The 25,023-nt window shown below is 44.0% G+C and overlaps 1 protein-coding gene across 1 annotated transcript in view; it reads right to left on the reverse strand.

The window, feature by feature from the left end:
• Window positions 1–23,604, reverse strand: part of TMEM14C (transmembrane protein 14C) — a 49,291-nt gene extending 25,687 nt beyond the window's left edge. Inside the window, exon 1 of the mRNA XM_069613438.1 lies at window positions 23,269–23,604. The gene's annotated coding sequence lies outside the window, so the exon portion shown is untranslated. The remainder of the gene's footprint in view (window positions 1–23,268) is intronic.
• Between the last annotated feature and the right edge of the window lie 1,419 nt (window positions 23,605–25,023).

Below are 25,023 nucleotides of genomic sequence, written 5' to 3' on the forward strand. Positions count from 1 at the left end.
TAATCATGTGCTAAAGGAACGCCAAAATAGTATGAATTCAGGGACTAGCTAACCTGCAGTGATCACAAATAAATCATAACAAGCACAACCAGGATAAGACCGGGTTAGTGATTCAAAAAGGATTCAGGGCTCGGACCCCAAGCTAAGTGGAATTATAGGGACCCATTAGAACCTCTGGCTGTACGAAAATGTCAGAAAATGACATCGGGGCTAACAGAATTCTTTAGTGGAACAAGTAGGTACAAAGGGGAACTGGCCGGGATGTGTTGGCGTGAGGCGGGAGGATACGCATGTTAGTAAAATTTCCTTTGAGGCGACAGGATGGTAGAAACATTGCAAGTTGAGTCCAAGGAACCAGTTGGTGAGGTTATTCTAGAGCCCTCTGGTGAAGGGTGTGGAAAGACCCATTCTTAGCAAAATAGCAGGGGGTCCATCAAATTAATTTGACGGTCATAATTGGATGTGGATGGGCACTTACACTGCACTCTTAGGAAGGGGTGGGCTTGCACAGAAGTACAATTAGGCCCACAGACAGACAGACACTCATACACAAAATACAACCCACAGAACTTACCAAAGCATAAAACAAGCAGTGCTGCATAGCAATTAACAATGCAATTCTGTAGGTTTGCTAATTAGACACTTGTGTAGCAGAGAAAGAGAGAACACAACAGTAATCTCCTCGGGCCACAGGCCTGTGTGTTAAAAATGCATTTTTTCAAATAACTGCAAACCAGATGTAAATCGGATATTTTTGTTCAGCCAACAATGTTCGGTTTGGCAAATGTGTTACCTTTTTTTATTAGGAATGGAATTACAGAACAGTCTTTTTTATGTATAAATCATACCATTCACTACATTGAAATATAATACACTGATAAAAATAAGTTTTACACACGTCAATAATCAAATTTATAATAAATATTCAAAATACAAAACCCCATCATTTCATATTTATCACACCATTTACTGAAACCGCATCTAAAATCACATTACCCAGTTCTACAACAAACTTCAATTCATTAACAATTACCATTAGAAACCATACCAGGGCCAACAATAAAGAAACGTGTGCTCTGTTCATTAATCTTTCCCACAGGCCCAAGGATAGAACTGCAGAGGTTGCACACACAAAGGGTCCAAGGAATTGTCTCCTATGTAATACCAGGGAGGGCCAATCCATCACCACATGAGACAAAGTCTCAGTACACTCGCTCTTCCACAGTCTTCAGGTTCTAGATCCCTGGGAATATTCAATCTTGGACCAATAACCTCAAAAGGTGGAAGGCAATTGAAGCAAAATCTCATTTACAAGGTTCTGTATAACTGTGAGGGAAACTTCTTAAGATTTGGCTCGATTTCCCCTTGGTTAACATACCAAGGAGACCTACCACCATTCAATTTCATTCTCGATAGGTCTTCACTATCTGCAATGTTGTCCCAATTTCTAATCTTCCTTTTAATGATCTATTGTGCATCATTATCAGTGAGATCAACCACTTGGATAAACCCAATATACCTTTCTCTAGAATTTTACAAGTACATGTTGGAATCCTGTCCCATTGTCTCATCTAAGATATATCCGAAGCGGGGATCATACATATTCCTAACTTTCTTGTACAATGAGATACATTTATTATTGGGACCACCAGGATTGAAGACGCAACTCCAACCTTATTACACTAATAGGGAAAGACTTTGACATACTGAGATATTATTTCCAAACGCGTGATAAGATGTCAAAATATTTCCTGTTTTGGAAAGAATACCATTTCCGTTCCATAAAAATTGTGAGAGCCAATACCACCAGACTGGTAAGGTCAGTCCGAGCTCACCGCCTAGCACCACCAAAATTTAAAAAAGCCAGAGGAGGAGGCTCCAGCTTCCCAACGGTTGCAGCAAACCTTTGGAACTCCATCCCTCCTGATCTAAGAGCAGAGGAGCCATACTGGTCCTTCCGCAAGGCCCAGAAAATGTGGCTTTTCGCCTAATATGCTAGTTATTAATCTCATTACACCCACCCCAGCCCACCCACACTGGCAGCGGCAAAAGAACGCTTGAAAGCTTAATACTGTAATATTTTAATGTATGCTTCCTCTGTATGTTACTGGTCCCGCAACAGCGCCCTAAGGCCCATGTGCTTCGGCGCTTTACAAATACAAATAGTACCATGGTAGTAATCTTCCTGCAATGGAATTCAATTAACGGATGCAATGAATAGGCACATCGCCTGTTCTTTATGAACTTCAGAGGGATGCATGCTCCCATTTTACCTTGCACATGGAGGACATTTTTTGTTGAAAAAGTATAACCCAGTAACAATATATTATCATAACTACCATATACCAGGTTTTTGATTCGTTTTGAATGTAAATGTACTGCACATTTGCCCCCCACCCCATAAATCAAACAAATACATCAATTATAAATCAACAGTGCTGCTTTCTCCGCCTCTTGCTGCCAATCGTCATAATTACTGATTTTGCTGGTTTTCTGACTGATTTATTATCACTCAAGTAAGAAGCAACCCCATTAAGTGAACGTTGCAGTCCTGCCTGTGTGAAATCCAGTAAAAATAAATCATCCTCATATGCAATACAATGGATACTCTGACCATTTAATTTCGGAGGGTAGCCTTTCCATTTGAGAATATCCTCCCAAAAGCCTATATATATATATATATATATATATATATATATATATATATATATATATATATATATATATATATATATATATGAAAAAGTGACTGTGCAATTACACAGCACTGATGGACTCCTTTATCGTACGTGAAAGATCACCCTCGGAATTATTCTAACCTCATGGTTAGTATAAGGCTATTGTAAAATATGCAGCAAGCCTTGATGTATTCCCCACCTGACAAACTTACTCCCACAATATTGATCCATATATGCTATTAAAGGCTGAAGAGAGGTCCAGGCGTGCTACATACAAAGCTCTCCCTGTTGCACCTCCGGCCTATGCCATACAAGAGGACAGTGCCAAATCACTCACCACCGTGCCCATCCCTTTCCTTCATACAGTTTGAAGAGGGGTATAGCTCTATATTCCTTCGGCCCACTGATTAAGAGCCTTCAAATCAATATCTGCTACATTTTAGATTAAGTCAAATGAGAAGGATAGGGCAATAGCTTTTCCGGCAAACTCCCTACTACCTTTTTTACAAATGGGTAATAGAATTGCAGGATTCCAAGACACTGGGATCGTTAAGAACGTGACTATTTGTGTGAATAAATTGGATGCATTTTCAGTCCATAACAACATTATTTTTTAAAAGGTTAATCAACGTACCATCTAGGCCACAAGATCTTGAATTCTTTGACTCTTCGATGACTAACCTAAGGGTCATTGCTATCAAACTTATATTTCCATCTTTCACCAGAGATTTTAGAGTCATTTTCCAGAACCAAATTATCTCAATCATTCAGAAAGGTGGTAGACAAGTGTTTAACCCACTCCTCTTCCGCCACACATGATGATTGCAACTTCCATTGAATCTTGTCCCTGTTGTTAATTTCCACCAGATAGCTCTAGCAAACCTCTGGGCCAGATCTATCAAACATTCTTGGTTCTCTAACATAGCATTCTGATGATGTCATTCTTTATCCATTATTTGTGTTTCTGCTTATGGAATGCATCTTTTTTTTCTTCTCTTCCCAGTCAGTGATAGTGGATTTCTTTACTTTCTTTATATCAGACCTCAGGTTTTGTTTATGTGCATTTATAGTGCTATTAAAATGCCTCCCTTTCCCCTCAGCAAACATTTTCTGCTTCCACTCGACTACCGTCTTGAGTCTCCCTTTAAGAACACCAAGAGTATTGGTAAACTCTTCAGGAGAACAGTGAAAGTTATTCTTAGTCAGTTAAATTCTGCCACAATTTTTCCAGGTCTCCATTAGCTCTTACAGTGTTTTTGCTAAACTGAACGAGCCTATTTCTTGCAGGGTTCGTTATCACATTAGTGCATGCTAGGTTAACTTCACAAGTTATTTCACCCGATCTTAAAAAACGTGTGGTCATCATAGCATGATCACTAGACAGTTTTATTTTTATTATTTCACAAGGTACATATATCTTTTGATTCAACATTTTGATAGAAATATATAATCATGTCAGTTTAGGACCAGATTTCACATTAAAATGTGCATTAAGTTAGATAAATTCCCATCTGGCAAGAAATCCTGCCCAAATACTGCCATCCTTCAGTTTTTTCCTTGATGTTCTAGATAAGACATCACAACCTTTATCCTCATCCAGCTCCTAAAGTGACTGATCAGTTCTAGGGCACATACAATTAAAAATGGCAGCAATTATTATGAGACTCATCTTTCTTACCAGAACAGCCTATCAATACATTTCCAACTGGTTGATCACCTCATCAATATTCACACAAATTGGATTAAAAGAAATATTTATCACAAGGGCCGCAGAGAGAGTGTTTTGCTGACATTAATGACGATAGTCCCTAAAATAACAGACTCCGTATCAAGGTTTTTAATGATCCCACCTTGCACATTTTTAACTGCTGTTATCATACCTCTAAATGGTCTCCCTTTATTCCTGCTAATTTGGCATCAAGAATAAAATCGTCCTAAACAATGACAACATTCAACCAAGTCTCTTGAATAAGGACTATATCAAATTCCTGAAAAATATTTCGCATATTAGTGTTCTGTTGGGCCCACGTGAGTTCCAACTCAATAATTTAACCTCCTCTTTTTCCAAAGCCCAGTCGATTCCCAATGTTGGTTCTAAGTGTGGACGCAAGCCAGGCCCAACTGGCTAGCTCTTCATCGAACACAACCTGACTCTGCTCATCAATTGTACATTTTATAGTCTTTCTTGCTTTATCAGACCCACTAAAGTGGTCATAGTTCTCATCACCACTATGTTGCTCAGGTCTGGGTATATACACTGCAAATCCTCTTTTCAATATATTATCATAACTAGCATATACCAAGTTTTTGATTAGTTTTGAATGAAATTCTACTGCACACCACCCACCCATAAATAAAAAATGTAAAATCGGTCGTAGACAAAACCTCCAATTCAGGAATAGTATTCAATAAGGCCAAGATCCAAGACCTGTTCAAAGGAATTTCTTGATAGTCATCAAATGATGATAGACATATTGATGGATTATCATTTTGAATTAGAGGCTGCTGTGTATCATTTCTTTGATTTACAGCCTTATTGAGGCACTCAATTTAGGACTGAAACTGCAACGATCCATTTCCCTTGGACGTTCCCATGTTATGACATTATTCACAGTCTCTAGAGAAGACTGACCTCCATTATATCTCCCCCCTTCTAAATTAGGACTAATGTTCGTATCTTTGTTCCGTTTGTTCAGGTTCTTCATCTGCAGTCCTCACAGTTCCATCTTTATTCGGTTGGAAAACTCTCACTATAAGTCTGTTTATTCTCTTTTTCCTGCTTTTAGCTTCTTTATTTCCACCTAATTTGTGGCCTTCACCAGGTTAAACTTTGTCATTACTATATCTTTGGGCAGGGGCAATTGCACTTCCTCACTCTCAATCACATACACCTCTGACAGTTGTTGTGTATCCTCAGTTATCGTTTCAGGAATTTGAGTGACCATCTCTCTTTGTTTAGATAAATACTGTTGCCGAGTCTGACATAAAACATTTCCTAATGATTTTCTAGGTCCCTTATTTGTCCCTTTAAAACATTTATGCGTGCATACCAGGGCTCAATTTCTTCTTTTGAGGTACAAGCTGAACAGAGGAGATCGAATTACCTTGTGCCCCATTCACACTATTTAGTTCTGTACTGGCATCCAAAGATACAACTCGCCCTTAAGGTATAATTCGGGTTTTCTGAGAAAACATTGACTGTTGCCTTGTTACAACAGTAATTGCATGTTTTTATCACATCCCTTAATTCTGTTACAGTAGAGTTATTGGATCTCACCTCTAGGACCACAGTATCATATAATATAATGAATGAATGCAGCCTCAACTTTAATGCAGCAATGGAACTACCTCCCATTTGGGAAGAGTAATGATGAACAGTGTCTCGTGAAAGGGCAGGGAAGATCGATCACCCACCAAATTACGCTTCTGCACTCGTGTTCGGAGCTCTCTCCTCCTTACTCACTGGAGATTCGGGGAGACTTTTAACCGTGTATATGGTATCCCCAAGGCCTAAATTTGGTCTTCCAGACTCAAGCATTCCTTCATCAAGGATGTCTTATCATGTCTTTCCACGTCACTGAGTAGAGGGCCCGAGATATCGATTCCCCTCACTCATTTCATTTACAATTCCCAACAGGACAGTATCACGTAAGGATTGCCCAGCTTGACTAAGTCTAGGGGTGTACCTGGAAGAATGTGGCAATCTTCTCTTGGGCTCCAGGATTTGCCTTTGTTGCCTCAAACCTTAGATTGTCCACCACTTTTGTCTAGTGAAGTGGGTTCTCCACTTCTGAGATTATATTTTTTCGATTTTCTGCGCATTATTCAAAGTCGGTACCACCACAAACAAAAGTAGTTAACTCTCTGTCCCAAGAGAGAGGTCACAACTTCACACTGTAGTGAGAACTCTGTCCCACAAATAGATGGTATGACACTACACTCTTGGAACTTCCAAATTAGGTGGCGATTAACACAAGGTAAGTCAGTCCAAAGGGAGAATCCCCACGGTCTCAGACTCCTTAATTCTCGTTTAAAAAAAAAAAGAAAAGCTTGCCTCAGCACTCGAGCTGCAATTCTGCAACAGTGCCTCGTGCAAGCACCTGTTCAATAGACAAATATAAAACTCAGTCTCAAAACGGACAAAGACAGCAAATACTGCCACACCTTGAGCCAATGGAAACATGTGCAGCTCAAGGGACCCACATTGGGAATCCTGTAGTCACTGCACTCTACCCCGAGAGTTTCACAGTACACAAATAATAAACAGTCAGGCAGCAAGTGCTCTGTTGCCATCAACTCAAGTGTAGTGTTATAAAAGGAGACCAATCAAACAAACAAAAAAGCAATGCCATGCCGCGGCACTACCAACCACCGGCTTTGAGAGGCTGTTCTATGGCTCTTGGTTCGCAGGTGGTGTTGAGCGGGGGGGGGGGGGTGGACCACTGAACACGGACCCCCTTAGCTGGACACAGCCTCACCTTCTGGATAGCAGCACTCTAATCTTACCAGTCAAAATCACGTCCACCAAACACCATGTGAATGCTGAACGTCGAGCCGGAGCTGGAAAAAACTGTGGAAAGAACCACGTTGTGTAGAAAAGTAGGAGCGTTTGGGGAAGTGAGTGACAGTCTTTTAAAAAAATAAGTTCCTACAGAATGCATAATTATAGCATTTCTACTGTAAAACACTGCTTTGTCTCCATCTTGTTCAATAAAGTTCAGTGTATCTTAGTGCCAACTATATTTCATTTTAATGGGGGAAGGTGCATCATATTGACGAGTGAACACTTTTGAAAATGTACACGATTACACGACCAAAAGCTATTGATGGAAAATGGAGTTCTGTGACCTGTCTGATGTTTGTATAAGTCTGTTCAACTGGTGGTCAACCCATAAACTGATGTCAAACTACTTGGCATTTTATCTTATCACCTGTTACTTTATACCAGCTGCCCTGAAATTGGGATCTCTACAAACTACAATATTCCACCTATTTTGCCCAGTTCTCTATCAGCTATGCCACCCCTTCACTTACTCCCTTACATAATGAAAACACAAAGCTAACTAGATGTTTACGAAACGTAGTGATCAATAGTTCCATCCAGTCTGTAAATCTACAGACCTTCTGCAATACCATACACTCTAGTTAGTCTCCAAAGCTGGCTTTGCTCTATGATTATGATTGCATTATATATTAGAACCTGGGGAAGAGAGCTGGTTAAGCAGGAGGCCGGTAAAACAAATAGAACCGAAAGTAGCTACCCGAGTTTCATGTCTGCCCACTGCAACTTTGCCTAGCTTTTACATTGTCCTTGGGGAAACGCCCGAGATCACGTTTCCACTGTAGGGCCTCACCTTGACCCTCCCTGCCCAACAGAGCCCTCCCACCCCCACCCAGCTAACCACCTGCGCACCTCCAGGACCTGGAAATAGAGATACCTAATCGCAGACACGTACCATTTCTTTTAAAGGGAAACATGATTTGTGCAAAGCCTGTTTCCCTTAAAAATAAAATTAAAAAGTATCAGCACCCGATGGTGGCTCAGAGTGCTATTAACGAAAAACACTGCTTTCTTAGGGGCGCAGGTCTGGAATGCTTGGCTTGGACCTACCTGGCTCAGGCTTGAGGGCAGTTACTGGTTCTGCCCTCCCCCGAAAGTGGTATGTAATGCTATATTGAAAACAGTTGATCTCAATGATATGCAAGGGCCATCTTGTCCACCTGAAGTTGATAACTCTGCATGCCCCAACGTCATATTGTGTACTTGGTCTCCAGCTATGACTTTCCTTTATAAATGGCAAACCTATTGATGTAACGTCTGAAGTTCTCTTAACACAGACAATGATGAGGCAATCATGCAATACATGGGGCACTGCCCTGTGCAACACCCACTGCACAGATCCTTGCAGTGAAAAGTGTTTTCAGAGCATTATCATATCCTTTTCTTTATTTCTGTCAATTCATGCAGCTAACCTTTTTATTTTGCAGACACTCACCTCACTAATGTCTTACTTCAGAGGTATGCCAAAATGCTGTATTGTTGCTAATGTTATGCCTTGGGTACAAATGATGTCTGCTGACAAAATTGCTAATCAAACACGTTTGTTTGCTAATCAAGAACATGTTAACTAGCAAACTCTGCTAATCAATTTCTGCAAACGAATGTATGCCTTTCATACTTAAAAATATATATGTTGCACATACACCATTTGAATATTGTAGTGGCCTTAGAAACACTGTTCTCACAAGGAGCACGCAAACATCATAGTAAGTATATAAAAACAGAATTGATAGCCCTAATCATTCCGCAAGCATAATAAATAAGAAATACCCTATACAATTAATTCTCAGCAGCATCCATGCTCACGCTGATGGCTGGCTCTGGACGTCTCCCTAAGCCTCCCACCCACTTTTGTTGTGGGTTCTTAACCCTGTTTGCCAAGGCCAGATTATGGACCTGGACACATCTGTGCTATTTCTTGAATAGCTTGTGATGAATGCTATGCTACGGTCATACTTCGTAGACATAGATTGTGTTGTGTAGAAGAAGCGTGTCCCACTTTATTTTCTTTCCCTCAACCAACTGCTTTTTGTATTGTCCTTTCGTAGCCAACTCATGCAAATTTATTTTGAATCATTAAAATGTAATTTCTACACATGCCTGGTTTACTGGAGTTGCATCCATTTGGCATGCAAACTCTCTCCCAGCAGAATGTTACTGGCAATGCGGTTTGCACAGGCACTATTTGCATGCAACACATAATTTGCTTGTATTGTAGTTCTATAAATGTTATTAGGGAGTGGAGTATTAGCTACATACAAAACCACGTCCCAATGTGTTGGGTATTCATAGTTTAACGTAAATTAATCCAGATTTAGCCAATTTTTGTATGACAAAGTCAGTCTCATTTCCATCCCACATGACAAAATGTTATAATCAATAAACAGTTAAGTGTGATCATGAATTTGCCTAATGCTTAAGGAACTGTCTCCACGTGTGCGATTTTAGAATGGCAAATGAATACATTTGCCTGGGACACTTAGCACTTTTCTCACAGGATGACACCTTTGGTTTGCTGTAAATGTCACAGTTAAAAGGAAAGATTATTTTGGGTGGGGTCTAGCATCTAGTACCACAGTCATGTGCTAAGCAACTTGCTGATTTTTTGTCAAGTAATAAAGTGACTGCTTTCTTTCCCATCAGAAGTGACCAACTGTTTACTTGGCTTTATTACATTTTTGCAATTTTGTTCAACAGATCCATACTGTCGAGGGCTCGGAATTCGGACTGGATAAGCAGGAGCTACAAGCAGCTCCTGGGTATCCAGCAGTAACTGATCATCAGGAATTAACACCGGGCAATGGGCCAGTACATACTGTTATGCAAATCTCACTTCCACATACAATTGTATCCATTATTTATGACCCCTTATGATTTAAATGTCATATAGATGTGTCCTAATGTTCATTTAAAGATTGTCCCAAATGCAGAGTTAAATTCACGTAGTTGTGTTTGTTCTGAATCAGTTGGACTGGTGAGCGTAAAGTACTGGTAACTGATGGTTTTAAGCTAACCAGAAGCTAAATAGCCCATAACCTCTCTCAATTTCAAACCCGGCTGTCTTGTAAATTAGATGTCGCAATGGGATTCAATATTAAATCTACCTTTTCAGAAATGTGATCTGGGACGGTGCCAATACCACTGATTATTGGTTTCAGTGAAATCTTGTATGCTTTTTAGGAAGAAAATAGCCACTTTTTTATCAAATGCTTGTTTTCTTCCTTACTTATGAGTCCATACAAAAAAACAGTTATCCGGTTTTTCTTTGATAACTTACTGAATAAACACTGTGCGGCAGTCTTGTAACAATTCATAGAAATTACATTTTTGCAAGTGCTTTAATCAATAAATCGCGTCTGAAACCGCTTTGGTGCCTTTTCAATGATTATGGGATTGTCATCCTTAAATGTGTGTAGCTTTGTAGTGGTATGAAGTGAGCGTTTATGCCTCGAGTTTCATCGTTGAATTTGTAGTGATAAAGACAGAGGGGGTGTGGGGGAGAAGAGAGAAAGAGAGAGAGAAAGAGAGAGAGAAAGAGAGAGAGAAAGAGAGAGAGAGAGAAAGAGAGAGAATTGTTATTTCTTTCTGTTTGTAGACTTTACTTTTTGTTACAGTAACCTTAACTCTTAAAATTTATTTTCAATTCTCTTACAGTGTTTTTGCGGGGAGTACAGCGATTGAGTATTTCATATAGGTGCATTAGCTATTGAGCATATGCTCCACATGGACAGCCAATGGTGTACGAGTGGCACATGTGTACAAATGTGTGGTATAAAGCAACTGAGTACTTGGTGTGTACTTGTCTGGCATGCACGTGTTTGAGGTATACGTAGTGTATAAGTGTTTGGTGTAAAGTCATATGAAATGCATAGGTCATATACGCATAGGAAGCCTATCATAGTTTTACATATCCTATACACAGAAGTCGAAATAAGGATTTCTGGAGCAGGAGCTAAGAGCAGCTCCTGGGTATCTGGTATCACCCATTAAATAGGTGCTAACATTGGGGACATATCCCATTATAGTTTGAATGTCTTCTAGATGTGTACTAATGCACCTTAGGATAAATTCCCCCAACACCAACCTTTAGAAGCACATAGGTATGTGCCCATCGGACCAGTGAGGCTGGGGAGTCAAAAGTAGTTCCTGGGGGCAGTTGGCACCAAGCGAACCAGGCTCTACTAGGCTATAAGCAGGAACTAAATGGCTCCCAGCTATTGGCAATTTTGAATCCTGTGAACGTCTCAGATACATATGAAAACTCATATCAAAGTCTGTACTAGCTTTGATGGCGCGTTCATACCTATAGTAGTGTACATATATAAATGTAAGTACAGTTCGTATAGAATCAAAACATAGTCTATAGGCGCCCCTCTACGAGAACAAACAAGGACCATTGACCTGTTCTTTGGTAAGGTACCCACTTGAGAGTCCGCAGCCACACTTTAGCTCACTGTACCTTTCACAGATGGGAAATATCCATTTGCATATCAGTCTTTGTCAAGGCCACATTGGCAGTTCAGCACCGAAATGCTATGGCAATTCCCTTACGAACAAGAGTACCATCAGCAACCCCATACAAGTGTTTCAGCCTGGTTTGATTTCTGGCTGACCGGCAGAGGAACCTTCATCGACACCGAACACATGGTTTCTTGGTATTCATTAATCAAGGTTACCATTGCAGGGACCAAAATAAGTATTTAGAGCTAATAGGAACTCATGGGTGTCTTCTTAGTAACCAGGAGCTACATTTGGGGAACGAGGAGACAGTAAATGTAGCTTGCACATGAGAGCAAAACTGTAACAGTTTGCCAATTATATGCAGCCCATTATGCTTTAAATGTCTTTTAGATACGTGAACATGCTCGTTTGTACACAGTCCAAAACACACAATGCTATTTACATAGGTTTGTATGGCATCAATTGGCCTAGGGAATCAAACGTAGCTCCTATAGAGCCAACCAGGAGCTAAATATCTCCCAGCTCCAGTCAATTTCGAACACTGCATTGACAAATGCAAGAGACTGTTAGACTACCTAACATGTTTGTTCAATGCCACACTAAATTCAGAAATACTTTTTTCCTCATCACGTCTTAATTATTTCAAATATGTAGGTCTTTACAATATACCCAAAGATTGAACTATGCAGAGTAATTGTCTTAGGATATCTGTGCACTGGGAACAGACCGTGCACACAGTCATCGTTACCCTGAGGCCCAGCTAAAATTCTGGTAGGGAGAGGAAACGTTATTGAACCCAAACGGAGTGACTGATATTGCATCCACTCTATTCTCCCACCCAAATCCAGAAAAAGTCTGAATCAGTGTGTGTGGTTCAATGTTACAAACATGTTAACGCTTTACCCTTGCATGCCCTTGCACTGCCTCCGGGCTCCCCAGCACTTAAGGATCTGCAAGCCTACAGTCCGTTCTCTCTGCACTTAAGAGCCACACGCTGGCTACACTTGCAAGTTAACTGCACTTCCACCCTTCCCCTCCCCCCTTGCATTTCTCCACGTCCCTCTTCCCTGCAATTGCGCGATCTGAATGACAAGGCCTAATAAGATCGTTATTTTGTCCTCCCTTTGTTTCCCCCTCCTTGTCTTGTCGCGCTTAGAAACACTTGTGTACAGGCGCGTTATAAATGGCACATCATATCAGATCATAGCGCTAGGGAGAGTGTGTTGTCAAAAGTGACTAGCACTAGGTCCAGTTTACATTATGATTCAAGAATAGAATCCTTTTAACAGACACATTTGTCTAGCGAATCAAATAAAATGCTTTAAAGAAGCAAAGTCGTACCAGATCCTTTAATAAAGGATAGGAAAAAGAATCTCATCTTTTAGCTTGACCATATAGTCATGTCTCCCACCTGTGGACACGAATGGCCACCAAGGGTTGCGGGCGGGTTGTATTATGCCAATGCCACAAAGAGATAGTATGATGTGCAGTCTGAATGTGTAGGTGAAAGAGGACATGGGAGGGCGTGGGGAGAGGAGTAGACTGGGATGATATCTGAATACCTAAATTGCTACTATAGAGCAAGAGTTTATCATTTTTCTTTCAAATTCTAGCGGACATTGAATAGGGAAACCACCACCTATTGGCCTCTGGTAAAACCTGTCCCCAAGAGCTTTATAAAAAAGGGACATGTGCAGTAGGACTGCTTAAGCCGTGCTTTCAGAGGCTCTCGGGGTAACTGGGTGAAGGACACCCAGTCGTCATCTTTGTATTTTACTGGCCCGTACTAGCGGTCAGAACAATAGTGCCTTATCACTCACTGGAATCACATCAGAGAGTGGTGGCAGTACGCCCCTCTCCAAAGGAGGTGGATGCCGGATATCATCCAAGCAGAAAGACTGATCCGGAAGTTGAGAGTCACGTGACAATGGACGATGAGACGGAAACAGAAGATGGACCGACCATGAGGAAATATAAGGAGTAGGTGAATTGTTGGCGATTTGGGTTAGCTTGGGTGGTGGGCTTGTCGGGATACAGTCTGTTTATCCGCTTGCAAGCGGCAATAAATGGAATGCTGAATTGTCTATTCTCTGTAAGACTCCATAAATGGGATGGATGTCAGTATTCATAAAAGTGTCAGAAAAAGCAATAATGTGGGCACAAGCAATTCGAAATAAGCGCTGTACCAGCCCAATGATATGGCAGTTCTGGTTGCAGCCGTGGAGGAGTGGTTGAAAGGAGGAGTAGCCTGGTGGCTCTTTATTCATCACCAAGGAGGAAATGCCCACCATCCTCACCATAATGTACTGCTCCACAGCTGCATCTTTACTGACCTCATCTCAGATCTTGTCATGGAGCACGCAGCACGCCTACTGTTCACTAATCAATGATGGCGGTCAACTGGCTCCTGGAAGAAAAGACTTGCTACCCTTTAAAGAATTGGGGCATATGGGTAACCGATTTGGTGCCAGCAAAATATATCTGGAATGCAGGGAAGGTTCTGCCAGGCACATGTACGTAATTTAGGGTGACTGACTAGAGCGCTCATACTCCACTGCAAGGTTCGAAATTAAGGGAACTGGGAGCTATTTAGCATCCGGTTGTCGTTTAGAAGCGCTTGGTTAGCCTGATGCCAACAGCAACCATGCACTACTTTTAGCTCCCCAAGCCAAATGATGCTGAACAAACACATCTACGTGAATTTGGGACATTTCATAAATACACATCACATGACATTTAAAGCACAAATTGACATAAATAATGGACAACACTATATGTTTTTATCATATGTGGAAGTTAGATTTGCGGAACGCTATGAACTAGCTCCTTGTTCCAGAGTGGTAATTCCTGGTCACTGTTAATGCTGGATACCCAGGAGCTGCCTTAAGCTCCTGCTTATCCAATCTTATTTTCGATCCCTGCCACTGGATCATCTTTCCTTCGGGGATCACTCCATAGATTTTACTCACTGGGCCTACACGTCGAGGAACTTCACCAGGCCGAACCATCCCTCGGTCATCAATTACAGGAGCCCCGGTTGTGCGGATATCAGAGTACATCTTGTCACCACCCCAGTCAAATATAAATAGATGGCATCTATATGGTCAGGCCACGCAAGTAGCTTAAGGCAACCCCTTACACAAGAGGAGAACGTCTTAATGCACCAGCTTTTCAAATCCCACACATTTACTTATTCACACAGGCCGTGGCAGATAGAGGCAGCCCAGAGGGATGTAATTAAGTGCCTAGAACTTCATCAGCATTGTCATCTGTGTCGATTTTGAACACTAAAATGATGTTAGTTCAAACATGGCCCCGTTTACCCAGGGGAAACTGACCATCTTCTTTGGAGGAAGAAGGTATTCAGACCTAATTCGCGATAGAAAACACCCCCACATAACCCTGCTATCAAAGGCTCAGCAGAACTGCCTGCGTCACAGGCCTGATTTCTAAAGTTGGATCAATGGGTTCTATACGGTGTCCAATTAAAGGGTCGAAAGCAAAAGGGTCGAGTGCATTTGACCGAAAACCAAAGGATCTACATTTAAAAAAAAAAAAATATATATATATATATATATATATATATATATATATATATATATATATATATATATATATATATATATATATATTTGCTCTAGTGTAGCTTTAAAAAAATGTTTTACCCCAAAAAAGGGGATGGGGGGGTGACTCCCCCCCCCCCAATTTTTTTTTTTTTTTTAAAAATAAAATAGATCTTTTTCAGTCGAATTGACTCCACCCTTTTGTCATTCGACCCTTTTTTTATCCTTTGACCTATAACCGTTCTATACTATGGGTTGAGAACGTCCGTCACTACAAGAGCCAATCTACCCTCACTTCTAGTCATTCATGTTGGTCTTCCCAAAATTCCATGACACTGCAGGATAAAATACATTGAATATCCTGGGGTAAATAAGTAAGAGGAGGCAGTTATTACAGTAATAGTTGTCGGCTAGCGTCATGTCACCAGAGCCCTTTATCCAGCAGAATTGTGAATGATCGTGCTTGCACGCCCACTCGTACGGTTTAAAATAAGTGGTTGAAGGTGACCACTCTGACATGAGATCAGTTGCAAGTTATGTGGGAGCCAGAGAGCCAGGCACTGTGTCTAGTGGCAGAAGCTCTGCTGATGATTTGTCAAGCAGGCATTCTCACTCGATGTAAGGCTAATTATTCCCACCTTGCCTGAGCTGCAATTATTAACGGTTGGGGGTGGGGGGGTAAGAAGGGGCAGCATCTGGAAAAAAATAGTGTCATAGTTCTAGGTATGTTGTCATGTAAGTAATAAATCAGTGTAGCACTTAGTCTATATGTACTGCAGAATAACTCGTTCAGAGACTGCCAAGCTCACTCCTACGTGGCACAGGTGGTGTCTCTAACATGGTTTGGTTGCTGCCCTTTTCAGCTTCTCTCTCCTCATTGATCCCTATGCATCTAAAATGGTATTCTCTTATCACCTGGCATTATCTAAAAGTGTACATGATCAACCGACAGCTTGACCATTGAGTTGAATGGTCAGTATTCTTCGTCATTAATATTGGACTAGGGACCTTTTTGTTGGAAATTGGTGCAATGCCCCACAAATATACAATGCTTACGTCTGAGTACTGTTTTCAAATATTGTCATGTACTATCAAGCGTGTACTTGTATGTAGTCTCAACTGTTGTGTTTGACAGCCTGCGATTCGCCACGCCAATGCATTATGGGTTGGGCGGGGAGAGGGGGAGTACTGCACTGTGTACGTTATTCTCTGCATGGCTTCTTTCAGTTGGGTGCCCCTAGGGTACATCCTATCTGCATCATTAGGGGAAAAGCCATGATATAGCTAACTACCAAAGCAACACCCAAAACTGACTGTGCACCAATGACCCCAAACGATTTACTCTTGCAATACTCAAGCAGCGATCCACCTAGGACTCCTGTGCAAGATACAACATTGCTCTTTTAAGAGCAGTTTTGTTACATTTGCTTTCCAAAACTAACTTCCACCACACCCTCTTAAGGAAATTCGGCGCCCTCCAAAAGTGGAAAACGCCATGTCCTCTTAATTTTCTGAGCAGGCCACTTGTGTGTACTCCTCCTTGCGAGATCCCACCCCATGATCTCTCGAGACTTTGCGAGTATGAGGCCAGCGAAGAGCGTGTCCCGGCAGAACTCCGCGGGAGGCTGAGGAATGCACATCAGCTCTGGCGCTCCTCCTGCTGAGGGAATCAGCTACCATACAGCCCATCAGACCCAGGCCTCAACAGTAGAGCGTAATTTCAAGGTTGAGGGCAGCCACCTGGGAGCTCTAGCTGTTGAATGGGTCAACACCTTTGACATTCAGTATGCAGTGAAATCAACTGCATGAGCTGGAGGGACATGAGCAGCGAGTACTGACACCATCCCTGCCCTGGGCTAAATACCCCTCTCCACTGTTTCTTTATGCCAGGTGTCTAAACAAACACACAACTAAACCTCAACAGTGTCCTGTCATTTGTCCTGGCGACGAGGACTTAAAAACAACCGCGGGGAAGCCATGCAGGGCGCCACACCGCCCCCCGCTTTCCTGCCGTCCCCCGGCTATCCCGTGGCAGCAATGAGAGCCATTGTTTTCCACCTACATGAGGCACTAGGCAACACGGACTACTCACCAGCCAGAAAAACGGCCATGCTGCTCAACGCTATGCGGGTTGCAACGCATCTTTGCAGGATTAAATGCCATGCCCATCGCAAGTGATGATGACGATGTTTACATGGAGGCGGTTTGCCACATTGTCAAAAGATTCACCAACAAAGAAAATGTGGTCCTCCACAGAATCAAGTTTTGGACGAGGAAGCAGGAGAGCAATGAACCCGTAGATGATTACATCACCAGGATGAGGGAACTGGCGGCAATGTGCGGCTTTGGGGACAACGTGGAACAAATCATCTGCGACATGCTAGTAGTCCACACAAATTCCTGCAATGTCCAAGACAAATTCATACAGGAGAAAGAACTGGTCCTGGATAAAGCCATACAAATCGCCAGGGCCGAAGAGGAAACCTCGAGCAGGCGCAGAGAAGTCAGTGGGCCATCACCTGCACCGGAACTGGCCGCCGTGCAATAGAAAGGACGCAGGGAGAGACAGCCCTGAGATACCATCAAGGAAAAGGGACCAAAATCGAGAGAAGCATCCAAGTGTTACAGATACGCCAGCACCAAGCACATGGCGAATGATCGTGAATGTCCCGCGAGGAACAAGGAATGCCCCAAGTGCAGGCGCTTCGGCCATGTGGCTGTAGCATGCACGTGGCGGGAAAAGAATGTCACTTGCATTGACGGCGACAGAGAGTCGAGTGATGGTGATGTCCAGTACGACAAGCCCATGGTGCTCATGGACACTCACCCAAGCAAAGGGGGAGAAACCCCATTGCGTGGTAAGGGTGGACGGTATGGAAACGCGCTTCATGGCCGATTCCGGGTCCGACCTCACCATCCAGACATACAAGGATATGATGGGAAGCGACCAGGTCAAAATCAGAAGCACAAAGCAAAAGCCAACTGTCTTCGGAGGAGCCACCGTAGATCTACTGGTCTATATCAAGGCAACAATTGAATTCAAGGATAGGTCCACCACAAAGAAAGCCACAAGCTGAGCATATGACTAGGCCCCAGCACCCCTGAACAAGTGCTGCTGGTCTCCTCAGGAGGAGCGCCCAACCTAAAAGAAGCATTCAACAAGTTATTATCCGAAACACCCGGGAAAATAAAAACCGACGTGCACAAGATCTGCCTCAAACCAAATGCAGTACCAGTAAAGCACAAGGTGAGACCGGTTCCAGCTACAGCTGGAACAGCACTCGAATCTCAGCTCCAGAAAATGGTCAAAGAATGAACCATAGAGACAGTGGAGTCCTCTGAATGGCTAAGCCCAGTGGTACTCAAAGAAGAAATCCTCCAACGAGCTAAAAGTGTGCATAGGCCTACGCAGATTAAATCTAGAGGTAGTCACAGACAGCTTTCCGCTTCCCAGCATCAACGAAATCATACTAATGATGAAGGAAGTGACCATATTTTCAAGACTTGACATGCAAGATGCCTACCATCCAATAGATCTGCACAAGGCCTCGCGCCCGCTCAAATCATTCATCACCCCATTTGGCACGTATCAATATACACGCATGCCATTCAGCCCGTCCTCCGCGGCATCAGCCTTCCAGAGAATGAGCAGCTCCTTGCTGCACAGCATTGAAAATGTGTCGTATTTCCAAGATGACATCTTGGTATACGCCAAGGACACAGGAACTTACGACAAAGCACTGAGCGTAGTGCTGAGCAAACTACAGAGGGCTGGAGTCCACCTGCGCCACGAGACGTGCATATTCGGCGCTGGGTAAGTAGAGTACCTGGGTTATCGTATCTCGAATGAAGGGGTGAGCCCCAAGAAAAACCTGCTGCAAGCCATAGTTGAGGCCCCAGCCCCAACGTTGAAGGACAAACTTTGGTCGTTCCTGGGTCTCGGGGAGCATTACGTGAAATTAGTTCCTAGATTCTCTGAAACCACTTTGCTCCTGAAGCTGAGGCTTTCACCGAGATAAAAAAAACGCACCCTATCTCAAATTGTTTGGCAAACGTGCATTACAACAGACACCAGCACATACGGCTTGGGCGCCACCCTTACCCAAAAGAAGGGAGACATGGAAAATATAGTGGCCTTTGCGGCCAAAGCTCTGTCCACCTTGGAAAAGAACTACTGCACTGTGGAAAAGGAGATGCTGGTGTGTGGAATACTTCAGGTCGTATGTTTGGGGAACCAAATTCCATTTAGAAACCGACCACAAACCACTGGTGCACATGCTGAGCCCCGGCGGCACTAAAACTGCGACACCACGACTAGCAAGAATTGACGCAAAACTCCAGGAGTATACATATGAGATCACTCACATCGCAGGCTGGGAGAACGCCCAAGCAGACTGCATGTCCAGGCTACTAGACCAAAGTAACCCGGGCACCACATTCCTCAAAAACAAAAATGTGTAGTGGCATCAATAGGAGATCTTAGGAACAGAGACTCTATGGAGATGAGCGAGCCACATTGGCAGGAAGAAACGGAACAGGATGATGTCCTGGGCCGTGTAGCAGAATGGGCCTGCAACGGGTGGCCCAACGAGAGAGCAGTGCTGGAAAGTCTGCTGCCATATTGGAAAGTCAGAGACGAGATTGCAGTAATGGATGGTCTGATAATGAGAGGAGACCACACGATTCCCCCAAAAGGCATCCGCAAAGTAATATTGTGCAGAGCGTATGCAGGTCATCTGGGCAGCAACATGACACGACGCAGAGTACACAACGCATACTGGTGGTCCGGCATGGACCAAGACGTAAAGGGAAATGATTGAAATATGCCATGAATGCACAGTGACAAATGACTGAAAGTCAGACAGGCACCCATGATACCCACGGAAATCCTGCAAAGGCGTCTGGCACAAAATAGGACTGGACTGCATTGGCCTGCAGGATGGCATGTCGGCCGACCACAGGTACGGAGTAGTCATGGTGGACTACTTCTCCAAGTGGGTTGAGATTAAATTTGTGCCTGACATCACCACGAGCACAGTTATAGAAGTACTCAGTTCCGTCTTTCAAAGGGAAGGGCTACCCAAAGAGATCGTAACGGTCAATGGAGTGCAGCTAGTCTCCAGGGAAATTTCAAGTTTCCTAAAGAAGCACAATGTCCGCCAGTTGAGAGCAAGCTTGTACCACACATAAGCCAATGGACTGCTAGAAAGGGCAAACAGTTTCATCAAAAGGTGCCTTACTACTGGCATGCGCATCATGCATTAACCCACACAAGATCGTCAAAGAGGCGGTCGCAGCTCATCTCCATACACCAAATACCATCACAGGAGTATCTCCGTTTCAACTGTAGAGAAGGGCTGCATCCACGATGGTACCACCGTGGCTACACCAGAGAGAGGACGAAGACATAGACATGAGTGACATTGTGTTCCAACTGCAAAGGAACAAGATCATGAAATCTCAAGGGGACAAATGCAGAGCTGCCCATCTTACAGTGGTCAATGCAGGGGACGTAGTAAAAATACGTCTACTCCACAAAGATGCCAGCACGGGCTCCAAATACAGCAAGACCATAGAAGTCACTCAGAAAGGGACCAATCTTGTCTACACCAGCGACAGAAGAACCTGGAAAGAGTGGCCATGTACCGGAAAGGAGCGTCCACCACCTACCCCTCCATGGAAGCAGGTGATGACCATGAACAATGGGTATCGGCAAGCGACCCTCATCAACCAGAGACGGGCATCTCAGAAGAAAGGAACCAACAGGAACATGCCTACATGAGCCCCATGACCCAGTCCAGAGAACCACACTGGGGGGCAACCCAAATGGACCCCACCCCACCTGAAACACCCTGCACAACCACCCAATCCCCAAGTGCCATTAGCAACCAGAGGAAGCGAAGAAAGCCAACCAGGTTCACCGACTATGTCTTGGACTAACAACCACCTCTTCCCACGAAAGGAGGTGTGTGGGGACTCCTCCTCGCAAGATCACGGTGGCGTGTGTGAAGCATGCGAAGAGCGCGATCCGACAGAACTCGGCGGGAGGCTGAGGAATGCACATCAGCCCCGGCGCTCCTCCTGCTGACGTTATCAGCTACCATACAGCCTGTCAGATCTAGGCCCTAACAGCAGAGCTTAATTCCAAGGCTGAGGGCAGCCTCCTGGGAGCTCTAGCTGTTGAAAAGGTCAACACCTTTGACATTCAGTATGCAGTGAAATCAACTGCATGAGCTGGAGGGACATGAACAGTGAGTATTGACACCATCCCTGCCCTGGGCTAAATACCCCTCTCCACTGTTTCTTTATGCCAGGTGTCTAAACACCCAACTAAACCTCAACAGTGTCCTGTCATTTGTCCAGGCCACAACACCACTGCTCAAGACACTGCACAATCAGGCCATCAGTAGCTGTGCAACACTTTGCAGTTTCTTTTCTCAGGCCATGCTTGATATGGGAGACTGCGCCAAAGCCCTACATGTGGTACGGTACAGTGGCGGAGGCAGCTTTTGGCGGGGGTTAGACGTGGAAGGCGTATAATAGGGCTCCAGCGGGCGGTTGGGGGCGCAGTGTGCACCATGATACGGACGTCCGGAGCAAGACATATCGGGCTTCACACTGTGGATTTTAGGATGACATTGACCTAGCAATGCAACTACTACATTGGTTAGGACTTAATAGACCCGTTTTAAAATACCCCTTCACAGGACATTTTCTACAACTATAGGGCCCACTGCAAAACACTAGAATACGCCCTTTTTCTGCAAATGCTGTACTGCAACATTATAAATCATTGTAAAATAAACCGAAGCTATTTTTTTAACTTGTACTTGTAGTGATAAGTAGGCACAGCAAAGTAGACAAGAATATTGCAAACAAAGTATTTTCTTTCATTATTTCATGTATATGTTTGTTGGCCAAAGGTTCTCTCTCCTAGACTTTTGTAGCATCAGAAAGGTATTTCTTGTTGCTACGTAACATATTTTCAATAATGTTTTCACAATTGAGTGCATAACTAGAGCCAATAGCCTCCTTGTTTAGGCCATTAACGACTGTAAATATGTTTTGTTAGTTTTAATCTAATGAAACTCCTCTAAACAGTCGGCAAAAGCAACTAGTCAAGATACTCGGGGTTGCCCACACCTTTGCAAATAACACATATTTCTTTGTATGGTGAATATGTTGCTGCGAAGGAACATCTTCACTATCAACAAGACATAACTGTTGGTTTTTTAGTTGGTACGCTGTATTCCAGTAAACCATGAGTAAGGCTTTTTTTTTAAAATAATAATAATAATAATAATTATAAAAAAAGGTATGGCACTCTGCTAACTGAATGACTTATATGGACTCCCAAATTTATTTTGGAAGCTAATCAACAGTGTGATTAACTGAATTACCCAGGATCACACCCTTTAGTTAAGTATGGATCTCCCTTCTGCAATTTAGGTCCTGGGCCACATATCTTCCCATATGTAGTCGTTTCAGGTATGTGCTAATGCATGATAAGGTCACCCACGTGCAGTCTGTTTACCACAGCATGTTATGTACCCTTCCTCTTTTTAATCACAAAGCATGTGTGCTTCTTAGGGGGCAACCCATTACCATGTGCCCCATATTACGCCCTCAATGATGCGTCTATGACCATGTAACGCTAGCTGCTGTTTAAATGCTCTGCCGATAAGAAAGTTATGTTTCTTCCCTTGTACTTGAAGTGAACAGAAAAAAACCGAGGCCCCGGGGGGTGGCAGAGAACAACTGATCCTGCTCTCACACTCCTCTATGGCCCGGGAATCCACTGACCCCCTACCTCTGCATTGCGAATAAAGATTGGTCGACAAAACAAACCTACATTTCCAGGCAAACGGGGGACTCCTCTTAAGGTAAAACAAGACTATTATGAAATAATCCCCCCCCCCCCAACCAAACCACTGGTCAAAGCAGTCCCACGCATATCTGGATACATTATCGCCCCAAACTCTGCCCCCGTGGAGGATATGCTCACCTTCACACTCGCCGCAGACTCGACCTTCCTGCTTCCAAATCTGCAAGAGGGTGAGGGCTGAAGAAAACAGCCTCCCGGACAGACAGCAGCAGACCTGGAGAGGCGGGGCCACAGATTTCCAATAGAGCACTAGAAGGCTTCACTTGGTTCACAGTGTGTGCCGCCGCCGCGCGCCATGCCGGTGTTATGTCATATTTGGTATCCCATACCGGAAAGCTTCCCCTGTCTTCGGGTCATCGCTGATTGGCTGTGTTACCTTCGGCACCGCCCCCTTCTTCTGAGCTAGCGCAGCCCAAAGTAGGAGACTTCTGAGCTGCGCCAGTTGCGATGGTAGATAATTATGCTTCACTGGCAGTCCGTATTTAAATTACAAATGTATAGTAATTAACGGCTTCCTCTCTCAACAACCTGCTGTGGTAATACAAGTGTATTAACACAATGCAGTGGCTGCCTCGTATTTTTTGAAAACGCATATAAACATGCTTCACGCAGCGTCAGGCTCACGTTGTAAACATGTGTTTTTGAAATGCTTCATAATGCTCATATTTGCCTTTTTTTCCAACCGTATTAGTGTCACTGGAAAGCACTAACCACTTTCCAAATGAGCCTGCCACTGCGTGTATTAACAATACAAGCTTTTTTTATATTAATGCAATGGAGCTGAAGCATTTCACACTGTCGCGTGTTTATAAGACTTCATCAAAACACGAGGCAATTAAGTCCTATAAACACTCTCCAGTGTGAAATGCGGTGGCAGGCTTATTATTTACAAGCTTTTATATTAATGCAATGTGTGATGAGTGACATGTGAAGTGATCACATGTCCTCTTCGATAAAAGGGGAGAGCGGTTTGGCCACCCTGTCTCCCCAGGCAACCTCATCACAGTGGGGGCCGTACTGGCTGGCCCCCATAACAACTGGCAACGAGGATGGAGTCTGGCTTCACGCTGATCCCTATGAAAGGGACACAGCCTTTCCATGCCGCGTGTAGTAGTTGCTCGTGCTTCCGCGAGCTCTTATCTAAGGTTCTACAATAGAATGTTGAGGGGTTAAGGTTCGGGGGGGACGGTTGGTGGAGGGAGAGTGAAAGGAGGAGGGAAGAGATGATGTACGGCGTTCGGGTTTGAGAATAAAGACTTAATAACTTACCTGTGGAGGTCTCGTTATTACACTGGCGACGAGGATCTTCAAACCCGACCCACGCGCCTTGCCAGCCGTACACATCATCCGGTACCTCAGCTGATTTCTGGGCTGCGCTCCCGGACGTGGTCGAGCGCGGGCCCCGGCGTGAAAAGTGTCAGCTGGGCCAGCGCTACTTTGCCTTCAGCGGCCGGCCGAGCCGCGCTCCCGGAGGAGGTCGAGCGCGGCACACGGCAAGGAGTGCAGCCGTGCTACGGCTGAGCGGCCGCTGCCACAAGCAGAGGATCCTGCCGGGCCGCGCTCCCGGAGGAGGTCGAGCGCGGCACACGGCAAGGAGTGCAGCCGTGCTCACGGCTGAGCGGCCGCTGTCTCAAGCTTAAATCCTGCCGAGCCGTGCTCCCGGAAGAGGTCGAGTGCGGCTTGCGGCGGGGTGCGACTGTGCCGTGCGGTGCACAATAATACTGGGGAGCGGCACAGGTGAGAGGAGGACCCTGGGAGGGGGCACAGTCCGGCGTTCTTCGTAGCTGTGAAGACGCAAATTAAACACGGATGCCCTGTTGTTCGGCTCCGCCCACCACATAGGAAGTTAACGGAAGGCTTCCTGTTCAAGGGTGG

Source organism: Ambystoma mexicanum, chromosome 5p, assembly GCF_040938575.1.
Source record: "Ambystoma mexicanum isolate Mex_15411 chromosome 5p, UKY_AmexF1_1, whole genome shotgun sequence".
NCBI classification, from domain to species: domain Eukaryota; kingdom Metazoa; phylum Chordata; class Amphibia; order Caudata; family Ambystomatidae; genus Ambystoma; species Ambystoma mexicanum.